The sequence below is a fragment of the Anas acuta genome, chromosome Z (assembly GCF_963932015.1).
Source record: "Anas acuta chromosome Z, bAnaAcu1.1, whole genome shotgun sequence".
Classification (NCBI taxonomy): Eukaryota; Metazoa; Chordata; class Aves; order Anseriformes; family Anatidae; genus Anas; species Anas acuta.
The window spans coordinates 61,474,345-61,497,890 of NC_089017.1; the positions used below are offsets into that span (position 1 = coordinate 61,474,345).

A 23,546-nucleotide genomic window follows, 5' to 3' on the forward strand; every position below is an offset into this window, starting at 1 on the left:
AATGTCTCTTTTTCTGTCTGTTCTCAAAACCAAGATCTTATAACACCTTGCTAAAATATCCAGCATTTGAGTCAGCATTTGGTGTTTAGCCAATTTTGACAGTTTAATAAATGACTTGCATCAAGCCATTGTAACTGGACATGTAGTGCTTGCCACAGTCTGGAAGCAGCCCAAAACCTTCAGTGCATAACTAATCTTTTTAAGTAGACAGACATACAGACATGGTGGAAAAAGACCGAAATACTACACAGACGTCTTTGGCAAAACACATGGGAACCTGTAGATATATTTTATAGATTTGTGAATTAAACTGAAGAAATTTGATATTTGGAAGGAGAACTCACCCACCCCCTACCTCACTCTCCCCACTCCCCAGCTCTTTTGTGTACAGAACCCCAGTGAATTATGTGGTTCTCCCAGCCTGCCAACTTGTCCAGTGGAAGTTAGCAGTCTGTTTACTTTGAACTACAGTAGGTGTATGGTCCTGAAGAGAAGGGGTTCTTATATCTTAAGTATAAATGTTCTCTTATAACTTAGCTGAGTAGTTTGTTGTTGAAATTTAACTCTCCTTGGCTAGACTTTGGACAGCAAAGTGCATGTATGCAGATCACAAAAGACTTTCAAAATTTACAGACAAATGTATTTAGCTTGTTATTCATAAAAGTCCATACTCCATGTATAAGTTCTTGTTGTCTAATATTTATCAGTCATGGACCTGGAAAACAGAATCAGGTTGATATTCAGAGAAATATATGAAATTGTAAAGAACTGGTCTGGATAGTTTACCTACTCCTGCTAAATTGTTGCCTCTTCCATACGAAGGTCTTGCTCTGTGTCAGTGCTGAAACACAGTCATCACCTCCACTTACACCTGTTGACATGCATGTGCCAAAAATATTAAAGGCAAAAAGTTATAGAAAAGTAAGAGTCTGTAGGTGTTACTGTCTGCCAACAAGACAGGTTTTATTGAAGCTGGTGAAAGGTAAAGCCATTAAGACTGCTTTGTACATCAGTAAATACAACATGTAAATTGAGAGCATAGCCTGCCATCACTCAGTGAGCACACAATTGATGCACTGTTGAGATAGCCCAAGCAGGGACTTGGCTGAACAGCAGGCAAGGGTTCAGCAGGGTTCAAGGAACACTTTGTGCACTTTTCCTGAGAATCTGTCAACTGGTGGAAAATATATATCTGTGGGTGGTAGGAATGCCAAAGCAGGATAGAGAAGATGAGAGCTGGGCTGAATTTCATGTTCCATATCACAGTGAACAGGTTGTTGAGATGAGAAGGATACTAATTTGCAGATAAAACTCCACTCCAGAAAATGTTCAAGTCTATGATTTAAAAGTATCAAATAGTAGATACACTGAAAATAACAGTCGAATTAAAGATAACTCATCTGAAAGAAAGAGGCCTTGGTAAAACAACAGACGGATGCATCAAAAGCAAAGATATATATTTGCAAAGGTGAACAGTCTGATACCAAGACAATGATACAATTGCAAAAAACTGTATTTCCCCTGCCAACTGTAGTTCACCAAAAAAAAAAAAAAAAGAAAAAGAGCAACAACAAAAAAGTTGTTACAAGGAATCACCCATGAATAATATCAAAATTGTCCTTACTTCTCTCCAGATTTTTTTTTTTTATGAGACTATTATCCTTATGTCAAAAATGTTTTTATTTTTTTTTAAGTTTCAGAAAAATTACTCCAAACTGTAAAATATTTATTTTTGTATGTAACAGCTACTAAAATATATTTTTCTTATACTTTTCCCTTTTTCTGGAGAATTCTTACACAACTGAAGGCTTTTTGGTCTATGGGAAAAATGAAATACTAGTCATGAAATACTACACATGCAAAGATGGGAAGAATTATGATCATGCACTCAAACATATTTATAATATTTCTTTCTAAATCAGATAAATTTAAATTCAGCATATTGAGCACTCACAATTGATTTCTGGAGACTAATTTGGACATCAAAATTATTCCCAGTGCACAATTTGATATATCACTTAACAAATACAACTCCACGTATCAATGTTATGAAAAATAGCTGTATAAAGACTATATTTTCTAGAATTTTCACCTGACAGTCACAGAAAATATTTGTCCTGTTTTCAATTTTAATATAGTTATCACCTTTCTTATTATTAATCAACTACTTTTATGAACTATTTTAGATCATTAATCCTATAAAACCATATCTAATTAACATGCACACATGAGGGAAGTAAAGATTACCAGTGACTGCTAAGCAATTATGAGGTCTATATGAAAACAGATTTGTCAAGGCATGTTATCAACTACTTTTTTTTTTTTTTTTTTTTTTTGACTATGAACTACTTTTGCTGGCTTTAAGTAGTAAATGTTTAATTACTTTGTTTCAAAAACACCCTTCAGTGTAACAGGGATGAGACAAACAGAGTAAAACAGCTTCACTCAGTAAAACAGTTTTCTCTGACAGTGAACAAGTAGCCAATTGGAAGACCAACACTTATGTCTCCAGGTGGACATTCCTGTGCAAAGTATCTAAACTAGAGATGGTTCTATTGTGCAAATGGGGTCTTTCTGTCAGGAAACTTTCGTTGTTTCTGGCAGATGTCAGAGAAACTCTGTTGTGCTGGATAACTGTAAGTTGGTTCATCAGCTTAAATTATTGCCTAGCTTGCTTTAGATTTTGCCCAATCTTGATTATATATCACTAGTTTTGTTTTATGGATCTGTTTCTGCAAAATGACAAGCATGTTATTTACATTGTTCATTAAACTTACCTGTAGGCATAAGTATATCCCTGATGCCCAAATTATTATTATTATTATTATTATTATTATTATTATTATTATTATTATTATTATTATTATTATTATTATTATTATTATTATTATTATTATCATCATCATTAATATCATTAATATCATTATTATCATTATTTTTATTTTCAGGGAAAGGACTTGGATAGTATATGCAGGATCAACACCTCTCTCTATAATACATATATGAAATTCTCTTGCAGTGTAAAACTTCCATCTGAATGATTCTTGTCTGAAGAATAAGACCTGGTGCCCCACAAATGGCTCAGGAGCATGTGCAGGGCACAGCTCACAGTCCTGATAGGTCGTCAGACTCACAGGACAGCTATCGTTCAAGACTTAACAATAATCATGAGCCCATAATTTAAAAACATGCATCGGAAACCCAGCTATAAAAAATGTTTTTAAGTTCAGTAATCATTTATTATGTATAACCAGAAAAAAAAAAAACACTTTTTTTTTTTCTTTTTTTCCAGTACCCAAAGCAAACATTAACTCATTTTTCTTTACCCCATAGGTGTGCCAGAGTACAAATCTACATGGTGTACTTTGGAACAGAAATTTACCACCGATTTCTTCAAAAACTTGGGATAATATAGACCAAAGAAATAATGGTGTTCTTCAAAAGTGATCTTTAAAAACATTTTCAAAGGCTGTTCTTTTTTGAGCAACCTTTTCACTTTTGATTAATATTCCTTCACGTTTTCTTGTTCAGAATATCTCTTGGAAAGGGAAGGGAAGGGAAGGGAAGGGAAGGGAAGGGAAGGGAAGGGAAGGGAAGGGAAGGGAAGGGAAGGGAAGGGAAGGGAAGGGAAGGGAAGGGAAGGGAAGGGAAGGGAAGGGAAGGGAAGGGAAGGGAAGGGAAGGGAAGGGAAGGGAAGGGAAGGGAAGGGAAGGGAAGGGAAGGGAAGGGAAGGGAAGGGAAGGGAAGGGAAGGGAACAGGCTGCTCAGGGAGGTTGTGGAGTGTCCTTAACTTTTACATATTTTGCCAAAAAAGGAAAAAAAAATGAAGGAAGGGAGGAAGGGAGGAAGGGAGGAAGGGAGGAAGGGAGGAAGGGAGGAAGGGGGGAAGGGAGGAAGGGAGGAAGGGAGGAAGGGAGGAAGGGAGGAAGGAAGGAAGGAAGGAAGGAAGGAAGGAAGGAAGGAAGGAAGGAAGGAAGGAAGGAAGGAAGGAAGGAAGGAAGGAAGGAAGGAAGGAAGGAAGGAAGGAAGGAAGGAAGGAACTGAAGTTTTTCAAGATAAACTTGTTTAACATCTAAACAATTTGTATTCATCACAAACACAGCAGCTCAAATATTTTTGCATTAAGTTCATCTCTGATAAAGAACATAGGAGTTCATTCAAAATACTCCATTAAAAAAAAAAAAAGACAAATTCTTTTAAATTTATGAGAATTTAATGTGGTTGAAGAAATGTAATAAAAATCCACAGCAAACCTTGAATCTGTTTTAGTAAAATATATAACACATTTTCTCCACTGAGATATTAACAATACCTTTCAAAATTTTTTGGGATTAGGCTGATGTATTCTTTCCATTACTCAGAAAATTATAATTCACAGTTGTATTGTCTACAAGTATTATCTGGGGGATTGAATACTCATGGCTATGAAAAGCTTACTGCTAGCCTTAGGACACAATCTCATGAGCTTCTGAGACACAGTCTAAACAGAAAGGTGGCACCTACAATCTACTCTAAATCCTGTAATTTGCACTGAAGTAATAAAAGAGTGGGGTAAACTCCAACCCCCCCTGAACCACACAAACACAAAATGTGCTTGTTTGTCTATTCTCACATTTAAGGACTTTTTTTTTTTTTTTTTCTCCTAGAGATATGGCATGGCTTGGGACAAAAGTGTGTGCTAAGGCAAGAATATTGCAGTTAGAAGTAAATCACATCCTTTTTATAGAATGTCTTTAACCTGTCATGAGAGATTAGTCTCATAAGCACAAAGAAAATAGGTGGAACGTAGTGAAGAGAGAAACAACAGGTGGTCTGGCCTGGTCTGCTGTGGGCGGGTAATTTGGAAGACCAACAGAAGCTTGGAGAAAGAGTCATGAGGGACAGGGAGACCAAAAAAACAACAGTTGTGAGTACCAGCACTTTCCCAGACATGCAGCTTTACCTGCAGTGACTTGCTGTGTCCATTTACCTTTGAGCCTTTCCCTTGTACAGGAGCAGCATGTGCTCAGCTTGGCTGAAGGACATGGCAATTGATCGCTCTCACTAACACAGATGAGATTTAGCAGAAAAACAAGTTTCATTCACAGATCAATATCAAGTTTTCTGAGCTGGCAGTCAAGACAAAAGATCTTTTTTTTTTTTTTTTTTTTTTTTTTTTTTTTTTTCTCACTTGTGAACTGAATACTTTTAATATAAAAATCATTGACAGGATTTGCATGCAAAATGATATACCATTTTAACAGCTGCTTCTGTAGAATAACTATACCATTGGGTACTCTTGCTCTCTTACACAGCTCAGATTTCCAAATACTTATTCTGTTATGGAAAAACAACAACAACGACTACAACAAACTTTCAAAAATATTGAATTTTCTCAGGTTACTTTACATTCATGCATCAGAATAGAAGCTGGTCCATATAAGCCAATATATTCAATACATTAATAGGTGAGGTAGAATAATGAAAACAGGAATTAATGTTTCCTTTTTTGGTTTTGTATTTTACTACTGGTGTGAAAAGTTATTAGTAATTAGAATAAATGGCTTATTGGTGACAGTTGTCTCTGTTGTTTTAGATGCTTGTATGAAATACAGAGAAGCCCTGATGGTGAAATGTATTTGCATTTGATTTAGACAGATTTCTGTCACTTTCAGCTTAAGTTTTTACAAACCTCTTTAAATGTGCAGTAGGTTTTTTGTTTGTTTCCTTGTTTGTTGTAAAAATATTTTAAAAAGTGTTTGCAAGGAAAAACTAGAAACAATTAATAAAATGGCATTTATGTAAACTTTCAAAATGAAACTATGACTGCTGCAATCTTTTATATATATTTATAGTATTAATTAGAGAATTCATCCTAGTTTGCCAGAGAGTGGGGTAACTAAAATTCATTAGAGAAACAGTAAATGTAGAAAGCACTCTTAAGAAAGATATAAACTAACATTGTGATAATGTGCAAAAGGCCTTACCTTAAACATTTTTATATAAATTGTCTGCTAAGGTACTAAATAAAAAGAAAACACAGTACATAAATGCAAATGTGAACTCTACATCCTAATATTTGACAAGGCTCCATTAATAATTTCTGTAACTGTTTTTTGTGAAGAGGTGGTCATATTTCTACCTGCTCTGAGTTACAGTTGAACTACCCCAGCTTTGAATTAAAGCTTCTTTCTTCTGACAACAACTGTCATTAATTGTTGGAATTTCAAAAGAAACAAACAACAAAAGTGAAACCAACATAAGACACATAAACAAAAAAACAACAAGGTTTGCACTATGAGTTACTGGCATTTGACTGAGTATATTGCCTTGTTTCTTTAACAACTCCAGTGAATAGATTCCTTGACTCTGTCACTCCTTGACGTAGGCTGCAATTGATTTTTTTACTCTCTGCTTTTGCTTTTAAGGAACTTTTGTTCATTACCGCACCAGATTTTATCCAGAATAAAGAATGTTATGGTTCTATACATGTTGCGTCAGAAAAACACTAAGAAAACATCAGACCATGTCCTTCCAGAGTAAGATAACATTTTTTTTGATTAGTTTGCTATTATTTTTACTGTAATGGAAAAGAGGGAGTAGATTGTGCATTGATGCTCAAATCAAAATTTGAGCATGATGCTCAAATGTCTTCACAGTTGTTTTCAAAGCAATAACCACAAATGATCCCATGGAAACAATGAGAATAAATCTTGGTTAGTCTGAGTTCCTTACTGTTTGGAAGTTGATGATAAGTGATGCAGACTAAAATTTCCACTATTTTAGCACTGGTGCTATAGCAAGACACGTGCAGAATCCTGTCCATAGAATTCCACCCCATCAGGATTTTTCTCTGTCCTAAAATTACACAAGGAATCCCAAATATTTTCTTCTTGGTCACTTTATGGTATAGACCAAATTAGTAAATCCGGAAGCAGAGGGAAGGGGAAAGAGAAATGTCTATTAAAACCCAAATTAAAACAACATATACCCTCATTGTTCTTGAGGGAAGGTGAGCAAGCTTGTGGTGGAATCAAAAGTTGAAAGAGACCTTGGTCTGTCTGGGAAAGTTAGTATGGCTCTTTATGAGAATTGTCACAGTGTTTCATGACAGAACGTGGGTGGAATTCCAGGTACCTCAGCCCCCTACACCAGGTGGTGGGTGGGTGGGATATTGTCCATCAGTAGGATGTGTAAAAATGTCCCAACTCAGGGCTCCCTTCTTGAGTGGCTGACAGGCACGGGGCCCTGTTGCCAGCATGCACATTCTTGTCCTAGGGCTGTGACCCAGGAGTAAAGATCTGTTTGATGTAACATGGAGAATTTACCAGGACACAAAATACACTTCAGAAATTCATTTTACACTTTCAGGAACTTTGACCTCTAAATAATTTAAGATCTACTAGAAATGATTTCACACAGTAATTTTTGTTGAGATGCCTGAAAGTAACTTTCCTTCTCTAATCTTCTCCAGTTTTCAGCTTTCAATTCATTTTTGCAATCTGCATTTGGGAGTTTACATTACTTTAGTAGTGTAGTGTAAATCCAGAGAGAAGCAGCAGCAATTTTATGGTGGTTTATAGTGCAGTCAGCAATAGAGAGAGACAGCAGAGAAAAGTGAAGAACTGGTTATTAAGGATGATTGAATGGAAAGCTGTCACCCAGGCTGTGATGCTAGAAATCAATACTTCACATGGGTATTTCAAATCCAGTAGATAAAGATACAATAACTGAAGTATCTGACTGCAGATACAAAGGACACTCATGAACACCATCCAGAGTCACCCTGAAAGCAATCTGTGGATGGTCATGCTAAGAAAAGTCTGAAGTTACAAAGAAAAAAAAAAAAAAAGTAAAATGGTGTAATCTGCAAGACAAGTACATGCAGTTTTTGCAGAAATCACCTTTTTACAGCCTGTCATATTTATTTATTTTATTTATTTATTTATTTATTTATTTATTTCTGTGAACTTAGAGTTGTTTTTTACTTGTAACAAAAGTGCCATGGTGACAGTAACCTGCTTGTTTCTTCATATGAAGGAAAAACATGAAATGATAATGCTCAGACAGGAACAGTTTGCTTCCAGCAGTCATTCTTTCTCCCTCTCTCATCTTTAAATCTTAATGGAATTACTTATTTATGTTTGCAGATTTAGGACCTAGGAAGGCTAAACATAGTTTTGTAAAAATGGAAAAAAGGTGAAGGAAAGGTGCTTTCTTGTACTGAACCTGCCTAAATCAATGATTTTCAGTGTGTGGCTAGTGACTGCTTGGACAGCAATGAACAATTTCTAAGGTCACATGAAAACTGATGAACCATCTTCTTTGTTATTTGAAACAAACGGAAAAAAATAAAAAGAAAAAAGAAAAAAGTTGAAAATAACTGACTATTGCTTTGTTCTCAGAAGCTGGCTTGTACATAGCAACACAATTTCTATTCCTTTATAGCAATGACCTTTTTCATAGTAAAAAATCATTTTCTTCTCATGAAGGACTTGATAATACCACTGCTCTCTACTGAAATTTTGGACTGGAAGCTTTAGAAATCGCTTATGTGAAGGCTCTGGCAGGAAACTAAACTCTGCAGATTTCTTGATACCCAGGCTAGGAAGTATCATTCAATCTCTCCTTGCACTCCAGTCCTAAAGCACTGTTACAAATGACCAGCAGCCTCTGTTGGGAAGGAAGGATGCAAAGCTATTAAGTTTAGGTGCATCTCTACAAAAATCTACGTGATCTTCAAAAATCAATGTGATCTTAAAGAATCCACACCAACAATCCAGAGTTTTCTAAAATTATAGAGGTTGAATTACAGTAAGAACTCAGAATGCTCTATTGTTCTAACAGCATAAAGTCAGCAAGATTTTTTTTTTTTGTTTGGTTTTTAAATTTCAAAATAAATTAATGAATACATTCACTTATGAACGTATTTCTTTTAACATAGTATTATTGCTCTCTAGTGAAAAACTGAATATTTTAAAATTGTTCTTGTTTTTGTTCTAGTTTTTCCCCAATAGAAATCATTATTTCTCAGTATGATTTTTTTTAAAGCTGATCCTTATAAGAAAATTTGCAGATTTTCTCTTGGAGAAAAAGTTTTGTACCAGTACTCTGCTTGCATTATAGAATATTACCAGTAAGGACATCAGCCAATCTGATTAAACAAAAGCTCTGCTGGTGTGATTGGATCACAAGATGAGCCAATAAATAAATAAATAATGCAAGCAGGCTTTACTTTTTCCCCTAAATTTTGTTTGTTTGTTTGTTTGTTGTTGTTGTTTGTTTGTTTGTTTGTCCTGTCTCTCTTACCTTTCTGAAAGCAAGTGATAGAATAATATCTCCAGCAAAAATCTCATGTAACCTGTTCATCAGCAGTCTTGCATTTTGTGATATAGGTTGAAAAATGATAGTTTAGTGTATTTTTTTTTTTCTTTAAGAAGAAAAGAAGCTGCTCAGGAGAGAAGCATTTACTGTTGATAAAACCAGAGTGATTAATTTATATGTACAGCTGCTTTTGAAGCTGACAGTCATCCATTTGACAGAACAGAGCAGCCACATCTATCAGAAATAAATATTTCATAGCAAAACTTGGCTCTTTTTCAAAAACAAGGGAAAGATTCTGGTGGCAGCGCTGCCATAGGCCAGCTTCTGTCGGAGCAAAGGAATTGCCCAGAGATACAATGAGTTTTGGAGCATGTAAATGGCCTTTTCTACACCACTCATGGACTAAGGAGTCATGATTCTGTGTCTTTCTGATCTCCTTTTACATTTTAATGCTGTTTTGGGTGCTTCACAATATAAACATGTATTTCCTAGGAAGAAACTAATCTGATGTTGACAGCAATGATCTATGTAGTAAAAAAGTTCTAAAAGCAGAATAATAATTTTGTGTGGTGTGGGTGGCTAAGGAAAGTTTCAGGAGACATCTATCTACTCAATCTGTAAGATAGAAAGTGTTTACCAACCTTCCACCACCATGTCTAAGCCCATTTAAATCCATAGTTTTTTCGATTTATTGGTATATTTTCTGTTTTTTGCTTATCTACAGACTGATTTTTTTAAGACTAATTCCTTATTTTTTTCTGAATGAGTAGCTAGAAGTCAATTAAAGAATTATATAGGTACCTAGCCAAGTTCTGAACCACCCTAAATGAAACCTTTTCAGGGAGTGGAGTGTCTAACTCAGAGACATCAAGTCTAAACTTCAACAAGCCACATGTTATCAAACCTCTGTACATCTAATTGCTATTTTTTGTTTAGTGTATAACAGAGAAAACTTGAATTTACATATTAAAATCATTGAGGAAGTCATCACAAATCTGAGTAAAAATATTTAAATATCTCCAAAAGATTGTTAGAAGTAAATATTGCAAAAACTGTAACTAGTAGTTTAGTGTTTTCTAACCTTCATATCCATAAACCAAATATTTTTTATTTATTTCCCAGAACAATCAAGATGGATTGCATAAAGACTCATATCTCATGATGCTCATTTAACTGAAGATCTAAGTTTAAATCCTTTTAAAACAGTTAGGTCAAAACATTTCTAGCTTGAGTCATTGCCTACCTAATTTTTTTTTTCTTGGAATTATAAAACATTCAGTCAGATTTATGTGCTTATTGCATTTAAGACTCACGGGTTGTCAGAAACACCTTGCACATTGCACTATCAATAAATAGAAAAGCAACAAATTTAGCAGACTATTTAAATGCTGATTTGTGCTCCTGAAAGAGGGGACAAAATGCAGCCTCTCTAATTAATAGAAGTCAACTACTGTCTAAAGGAAATGAACATATGTCTCTGTTTCCACTATAATTTACACCTTAATAATTTAAGTCCAGATTCAAATAGCTTTCCTCATAATATGATTTTAATTTTTTATTATTATTTTTTTTTACTCCATGAGTGCATACACAGAACTGAATAAAATTATTGGGAAGTATGACATTAATCACTGTTAAAAAGGATAGCAGGATCTGCTTTCATTGGTAATATAAATCAAAAGCAGTGTATGTTTAACATTTTGCAGTCCAGTTATCAAGAGTATTAAATATTTATTACTCAGAAAAAAATCTTTACTCTCCTATTCTCCCTCAATAAATGCATTTGTCTTTCTTCCAGCTGACACCAATAAATCTAGCATTCAGTGCAAAAATATGAAGAAAATAAAAATAACATTGATAAATTTAAATAATAATTGTATAGCAAGTTTCAACAATAATAATGCTGCTATTTTAAGGGAATAGAAAAAAGAGAACAAATCTTGCAGAAATGTATTTTCTTATAGGTAGAGCTGTTGTTCCTTTAGTTACACCTGAAGTAGAAGGAAAATTGCTGAAAAGTGTCCTTTGTATACTTTCTTGCAGTAATTTTATACTCAGGCTGTATGAACAGCTACCTAAATATGCAAGTCATAGCATAGAATATGTTATCATTTATAGAAAATGCAGATGTTGCAGCACATAATTTTTCTTATAAAAAGCAAAACTTATTTAGTTTATATATGCTCTGGTCCTAGGTACTTAATGAGATTAATTATTTGTGGCTCTCCTGGACTGTTCTAAGGACAGATGAGAGATTTAAAAAAAAAAAAAAAAAAAAGAGGTGATGGGTAACGTTCTTTCTGAGTCTCAAAGGATAAAGTAATAATGTAAAAGAATGTCTAAGTATGTTTATTGAATAATACCTAATTAAATCACCTAAGATTTTTACCTACATTCAGGGAATATAGCTGCAAGAGGCAGTGAGAAGGTTGTGTAACATCAGGGAGGCTGAGGAGCAGTTAAACAGGTGGATCCTAGTACAATCTTCAGGGGACTGACAGCTCATGGCCAAACATCCTGAAACTCCCTCACATGCATTCACAGAAGGAAGTAGGAGCAATAACACAGGAGCGTGGAAGCTGGCAATGACAAGGACTCAAGGACTAGCAGGAAAAAGAGATTTCTCCCTAAACCTGAGGTGAACTTACAGAACTGTTTCATCTTTCTGCAGACAGAAAAGACACATTGCAGGGAAGGCGAGTAAGACAGCCCAGTCTGCTCCTGGTGTAACAACCAGTGCAACTAAGAAAAGGCAATTGGTGATAGTAGTTAACTCTTTTTTGAGAGGTACAGAGGCACCCAATTTGCTCTTGAGGAAAGCCTGCTACTTACTAAGGGTTCATATCAGGGATGTCATGAAGAGACTGACAAATCTCATACAGCCTAGGAACTATTATCCATTGTTGTTTTTTCTTGTGGGAACCAGGACTCAAGTGCAGCCAGGAGCAGTCTGAGGAGTATCACGAGGGATTACAGAGCCCTGGAAGCATCAATAAAGGACTCTGGAATGCACTTTTTTTTTTTTTATATTTTCTTTTTTTTTTTTTTTTCACTTATATTGGGTTTATTATGGCAAATATTTGGTAACAGGAGGTTGTAAGAGTGACTTCTGTGAGCAGAGCCCAGAGGCTGCCCCATGTCATATCAGAGACAGCTCCATCTGCTCCATCTGCTCCGAAAGGGACCCACCACTGGCCAGGGCTAAGTCAGTGAAATAAGTTGGTCGTGCCTCTGGGAGAACAGAGTTAAGGAAGAGTGAGAAATGTTGTGCAATATCTAAAAGAGAGGGGTGAGATGATATTGAGAGAAATAGGGTGTGATCCATGAAGGCACCAAGATCAGTGTAGAAGGAGAGCAGAAGGTACTCCTGGCACCAGAGCAGAAGTTCCCCTTCAGTCTGTTGAGAGGCCTCTGGTGGAGCAGGCTGTCCCTCTGCACCTGACAGGGGCTCAGAGAAGATCTCCACACTGCAGTCTGTGGAGGAGCCCACAGTGCAGCAGGGGAAGAGAGTGACCATGAAGGAATAATGGAGATGAAGCATTATGAACTGACCATAATGCCCATTCTCTACTCTCTTGTGACACTTGGGGGAGGATGTAGAAGAGGATGGATGGGAGGGGCACTGGGAGGGGAAGGAGGAGAGGTGTTTCAATTTGTCACTGTTCTAGTCTGCTAGTGATAGGGAGTAAATTATATTAATCTCCATACATTGTGTCTGTTTTGCCAATGATGACAATTGGTAAGCGATCTCCCTGTCCTTATGCCAGTCCTTGAGACCTTTCCATCCTATTTTCTCCTCTTTTTCATTTGAGATTGGAGAGTGAGAGAGTTACTGTGGTAGAGTTCAGCTGCCCAGCAGGGCAAAATCACCACACCTGTTAAATCTGGCAGATGAACTGGTGGATACAGGACTGGTGTCACAGACAGGGGGTTCAGCTACATAGACAACTCTTTCTGAGATACCTTGTCTGTTGGGGGCTGATGAGGCCCACCTGTCAGAGAAGAAGAGCATCTTTAGTCATAGGCTTGTCAAGCTGAAGAAAAGGGCTTTAAACTGAAGTTGCTAGAGGATAGATACCTCAATCCATCCTGCTCCTTCTGCTTTGATACCAGTGTCAGTGATAGAAGCCCAGAGTCTGGAGAAGGGTCAAAGGTCACCAAGAGAGCACCTGAAGAATAGCACAAAGGAATTTCCAGTACAGCTTCATCTGGGGCCCAACTTAAACTTCTCTGTGCTAACATGTAGCAAGATGAATAAACAAGAGAAGATAGAGCAGTACACATGCCCGCAGGACTATGACCTCTGGCATTATGGAGACATGGTGGGATGGTTCCCATAGCTTGTGTTGGAATGGAATGATATAGCTTCTTTAGGAAGGACAGACTAACCTGATCTCCTTCTATGACAAAGTGACGCGCTGGGTGAATGAGGGAAAGGCTGTAGATGTGGTCTACCTTGACTTCAGCAAGGCTTTTGACAGCGTTTCCCACAGCATTCTCCTCAAGAAACTGGCTGCCCTAGGCTTGGACTGGCGCACGCTTCCTTGGGTTAGAAACTGGCTGGATAGCCGAGCCCAAAGAGTCGTGGTAAATGGAGTCAAGTCCAGTTGGAGGCCAGTCACTAGTGGCGTTCCCCAGGGTTCGGTGCTGGGACCGGTCCTCTTGAATATCTTCATCGATGATCTGGATGAGGGCATTGAGTGCACCCTCAGTAAGTTCGCAGATGACACCAAGCTAGGTGCGTGTGTCGATCTGCTCAAGGGTAGGAAGGCTCTGCAGGAGGATCTGGATAGGCTGCACTGATGGGCTGAGGTCAACTGCATGAAGTTCAACAAGGCCAAGTGTTGGGTCCTGCACCTGGGGCGCAATAACCCCAAGCAGAGCTACAGGCTGGGAGAGGAGTGGTTGGAGAGCTGCCAGGCAGAGAAGGACCTGGGAGTATTGCTGGATAGTCGGCTGAATATGAGCCAGCAGTGTGCTCAGGTGGCCAAGAAGGCCAACGGCATCCTGGCTTGTGTCAGAAACACTGTGACCAGCAGGGCTAGGGAGGTGATCATCCCCCTGTACTCGGCTCTGGTGAGGCCGCACCTCGAGTACTGTGTTCAGTTTTGGGCCCCTCGCTACAAGAAGGACATCGAGGTGCTTGAGCGGGTCCAGAGAAGGGTGACGAAGCTGGTGAGGGGCCTGGAGAACAAGTCCTACAAGGAGTGGCTGAGGGAGCTGGGCTTGTTCAGCCTGGAGAAGAGGAGGCTCAGGGGCAACCTTATTGCTCTTTACAGATACCTTAAAGGAGGCTGTAGTAAGGTGGGGGTTGGCCTGTTCTCCCACGTGCCTGGTGACAGGACGAGGGGGAATGGGCTTAAGTTGCGCCAGGGGAGTTTTAGGTTAGATGTTAGGAAGAACTTCTTTACCGAAAGGGTGGTTAGACACTGGAACAGGCTGCCCCGGGAAATGGTGGAGTCACCATCCCTGGAAGTCTTTAAAGGACGTTTAGATGTAGAGCTTAGGGATATGGTTTAGTGGGGACTGTTTGTGTTAGGTCAGAGGTTGGACTCGATGATCTTGAGGTCTCTTCCAACCTAGAAATTCTGTGATTCTGTGATTCTGTGACAGGCAAAGGAGACAAGAAGGGTGCATTACCCACGATGTCAATGAGAAGCTGAAGTGCAGGGAGCTCTTCCTGAAGATGGGTGAGGAGCCTTGGATGCAGTGTTCATAAAATGGTGGAGCTAAGGAACCTGAGTGCAGTGAGAAGGGAGCATAACAACCTCACTACCCTGGACTCTGGGAGAGCAGACTTTGGCCTCTTCGAAGATCTCTTGGTAAAATAGAATCTTAGAATCATAGAATCATTCATGTTGGAAAAGACTTCTAAGATCATTTAGTCCAATTTTTGACCAGGTACTAACGTCTATCACTAGACCATGCTACTAAATTCTTACCCTACACATTTCTTGAAGACCTCCAGGGCTAATGACTCAACCACTATCGTGGGCTGCCTGTTCTAATGTCACATAACTCTTTCAGTAAATAATTTTTCCTAATATCCAAACTAAACCTTAGCACAACTTGAGGACATTTCTCCTTATCTTAACACTTAGTGCTTGGGAGAAAAGTCTAATCCCCACCTTTCTATAGCCTTTTTTAAGGTATTGTACAGTGCGATAAAGTCTCCCCTGAGCTCCCTTTTCTCACAACTAAGCAACCCCAGTTCCCTGAGCTAATTACGGAAAGCTGAGCAGTGTGGTTGACATCCTGGAGGGAAGAGATGTCATCCAGAGGCTTGAGAGGAGGGCATGTGTGAACACCATGAAGTCCTACAAGGTCAAGTGCAAGGTCCTGCACCTTGGTAGTGGCAATTCTAAGCACAAATACAGGCTGGGGGAGTTGGTTGAGCTCAACATGGGCCAGTAACGTGCACCTGCAGCCCAGAAAGCCATCTGTAACCTGGGATGCATCAAGAGAAGCATGGCAAGTGGATGAAGGAAGGTGATTCTGTATTCATCTCTGGGGCTCCCAGCACAAGAACATGAACCTATTAGAACGAATGCAGAGGAGGGCCACAAAGATAGTCAGAGAACTTGAGCACCTCTCCTATGAAGACAGGTTGAGGTAATTGGAGTTGTTCAGCCTGAGAGAAGACAAGGCTTTGGAGAGATCTTTAGTGTGCCTTCCAGCACCAAAAAGGAGCCTACAGGAAGGCTGGAAAAAAAGACTCTTTATCAGGGAGTATAACGATAGCACAAACTGAGAATGGTAGATTTAGATTAGATATTAACAAGAAAGTCATTGCTATGAGGGTGGTGAGGTACTGGATGAGGTTACCCAGAGAAGCTGTGGATGCCCTATCCATGGAAGTGTTCAAAGTCAGGCATAATGTGACTTTGAGCAACATGTACTAGTGGGAGATGTTCCTGTCCATAGAATTGGGGGTTGGGATTAGGTGATTTTTAAGGTCCTTTACAACCCAAACCATTCTATGAAATGGACGCACTGGGATCCCTTGCTTATGAATGTGCATTCCTGCCATCACTGTTTCCATCCCTGAAGACATCAGGTAAACTGAACCCTGGCTTCGTTAATATCCGATGTAGAGAAAGAATGAGCTGCTGTTCTTCCTTTTCCCCAGTGCTCTTATATAGGTCTGTTCATAATATGGTAATGATCACATATTCTTTTAAAGAATATATAAATAAGTACAAATAAGGTATGAAAGATTTCCACTTTTTTTTTTCTTTCTTTCTTTAGAGAGGTATCATGAGCAGAGACTTGTTTCCAATGTTTTCCATCATAGTTTCTATGGGTAAGACATGTTTTCAGGTCAGATGAATCTGTTTCAGGAAAAGATGCTGACAATATTGGCTCAAGAGTTCAACTGATGTTCTTACAGAATTTATCATAGAGGAAAATGTTTGTTATCTCAAGAGGTGATGTTTTCTCAGAATTCTCCAAGAGAAAGAAAAAGTCTCAAAACTGTATGTAAAAAATATATATACAAAATTTTCAGAGTGAAATGATAAAATGATAAAATGATAGACAAATATATTCTCCTAATCCCAGATTGACATTATCCAGAATATCATTGATTTCTTTGACAAAACCAACCAACCAAACAAACAAACAAAAAGCCTGTATCAATAGCTGTAGTGATGATGAATTGCAAGCTGAGATGTAAGGGACATTGAAATGACTGAATATTGTCTAAATATTGAGAATCAGATGAAAATTTCTGCAACTCCAGGAGGGAAAATAATAATAAATAATAAAAATAGCGTAATGATAGTAAACTGATCACATAAAAAGAGATAGACTTGGAATTGTTAAGTGGTATTAAAATGGGGTGACTGGACATGAAATAGTCTCTCAAGAAAAATTACATAAACATTAACGTGTAAGTGTGACTGTACAGAATGTTAAAGAATGTGACAATGATAATAAGATGGACTGCACAAGCAGTTGTTATTAGTTTCCTGCATAAACTCTTTCTGTGGCTCCAAGAACACATTCAAGAAATCTACAGTTTTACTTCAAAATCTGCCATATATCCCTGTCACATATAGAGCACCTCTTAAAAGCTTGTATGGTTACAATATCTGCCATATGTATTTATCATCTTAAATGGCAGGACAAAAAAATCCACAGAAAAGGAAAAGATTTTATGAGCCCAGTCCATTTTACTACCAGAAACACACCACATTCCAAATAAGAAATATGTTAAGTTCCATTTTAAGGCTAATTAGATTTTACTTCTCTTATTCCATCCAATTGCTGCTGTCCCAGAACTGCACTCCTCTCACACAAACCTCCATCTAATTTCAACCCATATTTATTCATATATATAACGGTTATGGTCATTTGTTCTTGTGCCAGCACCATCCTTCAGTTTAAATAGCTCTTCTCTTCCCTGGTATTTTTTGAGAGGACAATTATACTCCCTTTTCTTCCCTTGTATTGCTAGTCTAAACAAGCCAAGTTCCCTTACTTTCCTCATCAGTTCCCTGATTATTTTAGTAGTACTGCTTGGTATTTTCTACACCTAGAGTCCATCTTTCTTTCATGTGGGTGACCAAAGAATACATAGTATTAATGATGAGCTTTTCCTGATGCCTTATGCAGAGGCTTTTATAGGTTCCCTGTCTTCACTGGGAAAGACATACTTGATGAATTTCCTTTTTTCATGACCACAGAAACATCTAAGGCTTCTTGCTGTGCTGTGATTGATTAAAATACCAAATCTTTCACCCCTTTCTCTGCCAGTTCCAACTGATGAGTTGCCTGTTTGTACTAGCAGGTTTTTTTTTTTTTGTTTTGTTTTCCTCCAAATGTATGAGATGGCATTTTGAACAATTTAATTTTATCCAAACTCAGATACCTCTGTTGACCAGGTCATTCAGTTCTTTCTGTATGATATTCTGATTCTTCTGTGTATTGATGATGTCTCTCAAATTTGTGCTATCAGTAAATCTAATTATTACATTCTCACTCCTTGTTCCCGGGTTATTTCTATTGTATTCTCGGTGCAGCAGTCTGAGTTACACTAGTAATTTCTGCTGAGCCCTCTCAATAAAGTCCGTTATCATTTCTCTTTTGTCCTTTTATAGTTTCCTGTTGTAACAACCATTTCAATCATCTTAAACTAATTACTTCCCATGAGATATCATTCCATGATATGCTGTATTGAAACCAGATGAGATGAAGTTCATCACTCACCCTTTACTCCATAAAATACATCTTGTCAAAGGGATATTTATCATGACTAAAATCATCCTTGCCAATGTTTTTGTATGGTTTGTGTCAATCTATTCAATTCAACCTGTATTTCCATATATATGTATATATATATGCATATATACATATATATATATATAAATATATGCTTCAGATTTTTTTTTTTTTTTTAAACCTAAGGAACTTTCCTAAGGCACCTTCATTAAGATACACAAGTATAAAAATTCTCAAGAATACAAGAGGCCTGTGGTATATATAAACCAGAATCTGTTAATTCCAGAGAAAAGAGAGATGTCTGGGAAGTTTGAAGTGATGAATGAATAGAATAATACAAAGAAGTGGACTGAAAGGGTGAAAATAGAATATTTGGGTATTAGCTGGGATTTTCCTCTACAGATGACTTGATAAGATGGTTTCATCATAGTTGTTAGCAACATTGTCATAACTCAGAGAAAATATTTTGTTTCTTTGTCTATGACATTCAGGTAGGTTTTCCATTTAGATGTTTTTGTGGCACTGAATGAGATCTTCATTTCTGCATTCAGAATGCAGAAAGATTGGGACATATTAAAAGTAGAGCAAGAACAGCTGAGGCTTCCAGTGTGAGGTAGAAGAAAAGAGACACTGAAGGAAAAAAGTGTTTGATAAGCACGTAAGTGAAGACTGTGTCCTGGAACGATGGAGGAAGAGGGTGAGAGCAACCACAGTGAATAACTGGAAAGAAAATGTATGCTATTCTTAATATTTTCCTTTATTTGCTTATGAAAGACTTTTTATGAAGGTGATTTAATTCATGAGTAGAATTAAAGATAATTATATCACTTGAATCTGTATTTCATCTGTTTTACTCTCTGTCCTTTCTTTTGTCAATTTTAGTAAGACTGTTCTGTCAAGAAAATTCATATCGCATCATACTTTGTAGAGAGTTGAATGGAGATGGGGCACAGGGAAACTTTTGCCATTTCTTTCTTTCCATGACATGGTTTCCTCTAGGTGGCTTGGCCTGCTGACATCTAGGTAAATTGCCATCAAAATAAAGACATATGTTCTCTTTATATATATATACACACACATATATATATTCTCCATTGAGGTAATAGAAAGACATAATTGCTTAAATAATAAAACATAAGAGCATAAGAGAATGCCTACACACCTATCAGTAAGACCATTCCATTCTTTTGAAGATACCTCCTCCACCTGAGAAACTATTTGCTGCATGCACCTTCTAAGTGCGCTTTAGAAGCTTTAGAAGATTTAAGCCTGATTGAATGCCCACAAATGAGGGCTGAGCGATGTGTTGGCCCTGGGACTCTCCTTGATGAATAACAACATAGCCAACATGGGGAGTGAGCCTGGAGATTTGTGGGGAATTATGCTACAGGAGTCTTTTAGGTACAGATACTACATGTATACGGTAGTCTTCTAAATTGTAACAAAGTCAGAACTGGAAGAGCAAGATGATAATGTCTTGCTGGAAAGGGTGTTAAATTACTGTTGAAAGCTATCCCTGTGGTGGAAGCATAAAAAGTGCAGGCTGGGTATTTGGTATCCAAGCAAATTACTTGCAGAATGATTACCTGGAGTTGTACCAGCTTTTGTCTATTTAGCATTCATTAACATTGCTGCCACAGTTCTGTTTGCAGGCTTGTGTTAAAGCCCACATACATGCCAAGAGAGAGAAACCTGAGAAAGTGAGAGAAGTGAGAAAAGAGAGAAGCCACAGGAGCAGAGCATGGCTATTCACTCCAACCAAAGCAACTCTGCCCGACTTTCCCAGAGCAGATCTACAGAGAGAAAAAGAAGAGAAACTACAATTGCTGCACAAATCAACCACACAAGGTTTCAATGAAACTGTCTTGTGTGATGTAGAGAAAATGTAGGAAGATCCACACTATTACTGTGAACCACGTATTATATATATTCCTGAGTATACAGAAACAGGATAACCAAAATGAGGTAACATTTATGACAATGAAAACAAACTTGTTTGGAAGGAAATTACTTATACTGTTATCTTTCACTTTTAAAGTAGGAAATGTTACTCCCTTCCTTCACCCACTGCCTTTTATTGGCACATCTCACAGATTTTTAAGAGCGCTCTACTTACTTTGAAAATTCCCCCCCTCCTATGGATGTTTGTCAAATGTATCTTCCTGAATACTATGTGCAGGAAATCAAAAAACTTTTATTCAGACAATAAATCCTTATTGATACCCTTCACCTTTTCTCTGGAGGTAGGCCTGTGTACTAGCTTCCCCAGGACATTAGTTTCCACTAGGTTGCATTGAAAACCTCTGCAGCCATTCAGGGGACTGGAAAACACAGATGTTTGAAATCAACAAAGATGACTATTAGCAGAAGTAGAATGGTCACTCATGTTTTAGGGAAGGGGAGGTCTAGGATAGCAGACTGTTTATTAGGGCTGTAATCTTGCACAGATTTTATTGTACTTTTAGGGAAGACAATTTTAAAATCTTGTCTAATATTTTTGCAAGTCTTTCTTTTTAATTAATAGGAAAAAATGAATGAAAGGGAAGGAGGGGATTTTTTTTTTTTTCTTTTTCAACAGGGTCAAATAGTTCTTCAAATTTAGATAAAATATTATGGCAGCATCGGTTCTAGACAAAACTCCATTCTTGGGTAAGGAAGGAAAGAAAATAGGGAAAGAAAAATGGTTGATGAAATTTCTAGCTAAAGAATACAGTAATTTACCTTTAGGATTAGTGATAGGAAGTATTTCACAGAGGGGACAAAGCAGGCAGTAGCAAAGAAATTGAAGCCTAACACTACCTGGTGTAGGATATAATCTAGGTTACTTTCAGAATATCCTTAATCCTTGCCACATCCCATCCTGATGCCACAATCCAACTGAAAAAGACCTACAATTTAGTTTTCCTAATCAGAGGTTTATTCCTGCTTCCTTCACTAGATTTGCTGCCCATAGCATCAGATGCTATCTGATGCCCATAACATCAGGTGATGGGATTGCATCAGAGAAAATATTCCCAGCCTCTCCTGACTGGCAGTCAGCATTAGGGCAAGAAAATTTATATCTAAAAGGCTGAGTAACACATATTGGAGAATTAGAAAATGATTTAGGTTTTCAAGCCCAATGAAGGACTTGTGGCAAAGACCTGAACAACTCTGGTAGGAGAAGCTTTTGTTTTCAATTTCACTTCCTATAAGCAGGAATATTTTTACATGGTATTCTGTAAGGTGATGCACTGATGGAATTTTAAATAACAGAAGAAAAGTATTTAATTCAACTTCGGAGTTGCTAAATTGAGCAAAGGAAGTATTCTTAAACACAGTAATCTGAAAAGAGTTGTAACTGCAAAGCAATAGCACTTTTTTTTTTTTTTATTTAATTTTATTTTTTCCAAAAGAAAATGTTAGATGTTCACCTGGAACACTGTTTTCTCCCCACCACCACCAGCACCCTTCCTCACAGTTCCAAAAGACTATTGGGAAAATAGAGAGGATTTGTAAAATCTATTTTCCCTAATAGGGGATTGAGTAGCAGAGAGATGAAGACTGCAACCACTGCTTTTGGAACACACCATTTTTTTCATTAGACTGTTGTTATTAATAGCAGATAACTGCCCAGGCACCCCTTTCAGTTATTCCCTCATTAAGCAGACTTACACGTTCACTCCTAGTTGCCCTCTCAGAGCAGCAGTGGGGAGGCCAGCCCCAGCTGCAGACTCACAAGCTGATGGTCATATTACCTTCAGCATAGCTCTTTGGAGAAGTCCTCTGGGTCCTTGTTTTATCAGATATGTATATAGCCCTGCACATACCAGTAACCAATGCTTTGTGGTCCAAAGAATACATATTGCTGATGGTGCCAGTGTTCACTGGTGTCATCCAGCAGGTCTGACTGGTTATTGGTGTCTTGGTCTATCAGTTCTTGTAGATTCAGTAGGACTTAGCCTCAAGAGCTTGTCAGTCTTTCAGAAATATCTTCATGCTTCTTTCTCAGCAAGTATATTCCCTCTCCTTGGCCAGCTCTTCTCTGGTATCTTTTTTTCCTTCCAAACCTTTGAGTGCCTGTAGAACTCATTCCCACCAGCTCATGCAGAAGGAATTTCTGTGGTGGAGCATCAAGCCAAGAGTCACCAAGAGGGTACATGTCATCTGAGGGTACATGTCTTAGAAGGAAGGGGTAACTGGAAATAGTTTCTTTGATCTGACAAAGAGGAAGCTAATGGTGACAACAACCTTCAATACTTGATGATTATTACTCTAAGCCACAAAGAAAATTACATTTATTTCTATCTAGTCATAAAAGATGGCTAAACAAGGAGCGTTGTCCATAAGTCTTCTTTTGGGGAATTCAGGATATGTGCTGGGAAAAAAGAAAAACAAACAAACAAACAAACAAAACACCACCACCAACAACAAAAAAACAACTAATTGGAAAGGTCACTGGAACAGACTATGCAACATGATTGTGCACTTGCCATCATTGGAGGTTTTCTACGCTCAATAAGATAAAGCCACTGTTGATCTGATTTAGTTTTGGCTACCTGTCTGCTTCAAGAAGGAGTTTGGGTTAGATGACCTGCAGAAGTCCAACCAACATTTCTATAATTCTATTAAATAGTAAAATGTGCGTTCTTAAATGTTGTTAAGGAAGAGGTCAGTTTTCTCTCTTTGGTGTTTTCTACAGTGAATAACTGTTTTTGGTCAAGGAAAGTTTCCTTCAAACTGTCTCAACAAAGTTTTCACTGGAACTAATGCATTTTGGAAGTACACGTTTCAGAATAAAACGATATTTTCTGTTCTGGGAAAATAAAACAAAATTAAAATAAAATAAAATTATCTCCAGTTTAAATATAATCCATTGTATAGTACGATTGCTCAAGTCAGCTATGAAACACTTCAGACAACTTTGTCAATACACTTATAAACAATGCAAACTTTGTAATTTAAAAAAAAAAATCACCTTCTGACGGGTTCCTAGTGAGGCACAAACAAGTCCAAAGACAAATTTCTAAGGGGAGTAAAGA

At 37.6% G+C, this 23,546-nt stretch overlaps 1 long non-coding RNA gene across 1 annotated transcript; it reads left to right on the forward strand.

Annotated features, from left to right (window-relative positions):
* The first annotated feature begins 2,424 nt into the window (after positions 1–2,424).
* LOC137848351 (uncharacterized) lies at positions 2,425–5,834 on the forward strand. The gene is made up of 3 exons (XR_011091302.1): positions 2,425–2,636; positions 4,647–4,906; positions 4,993–5,834. It is a non-coding gene; the product is annotated as an uncharacterized lncRNA (long non-coding RNA).
* Positions 5,835–23,546: the final 17,712 nt, after the last annotated feature.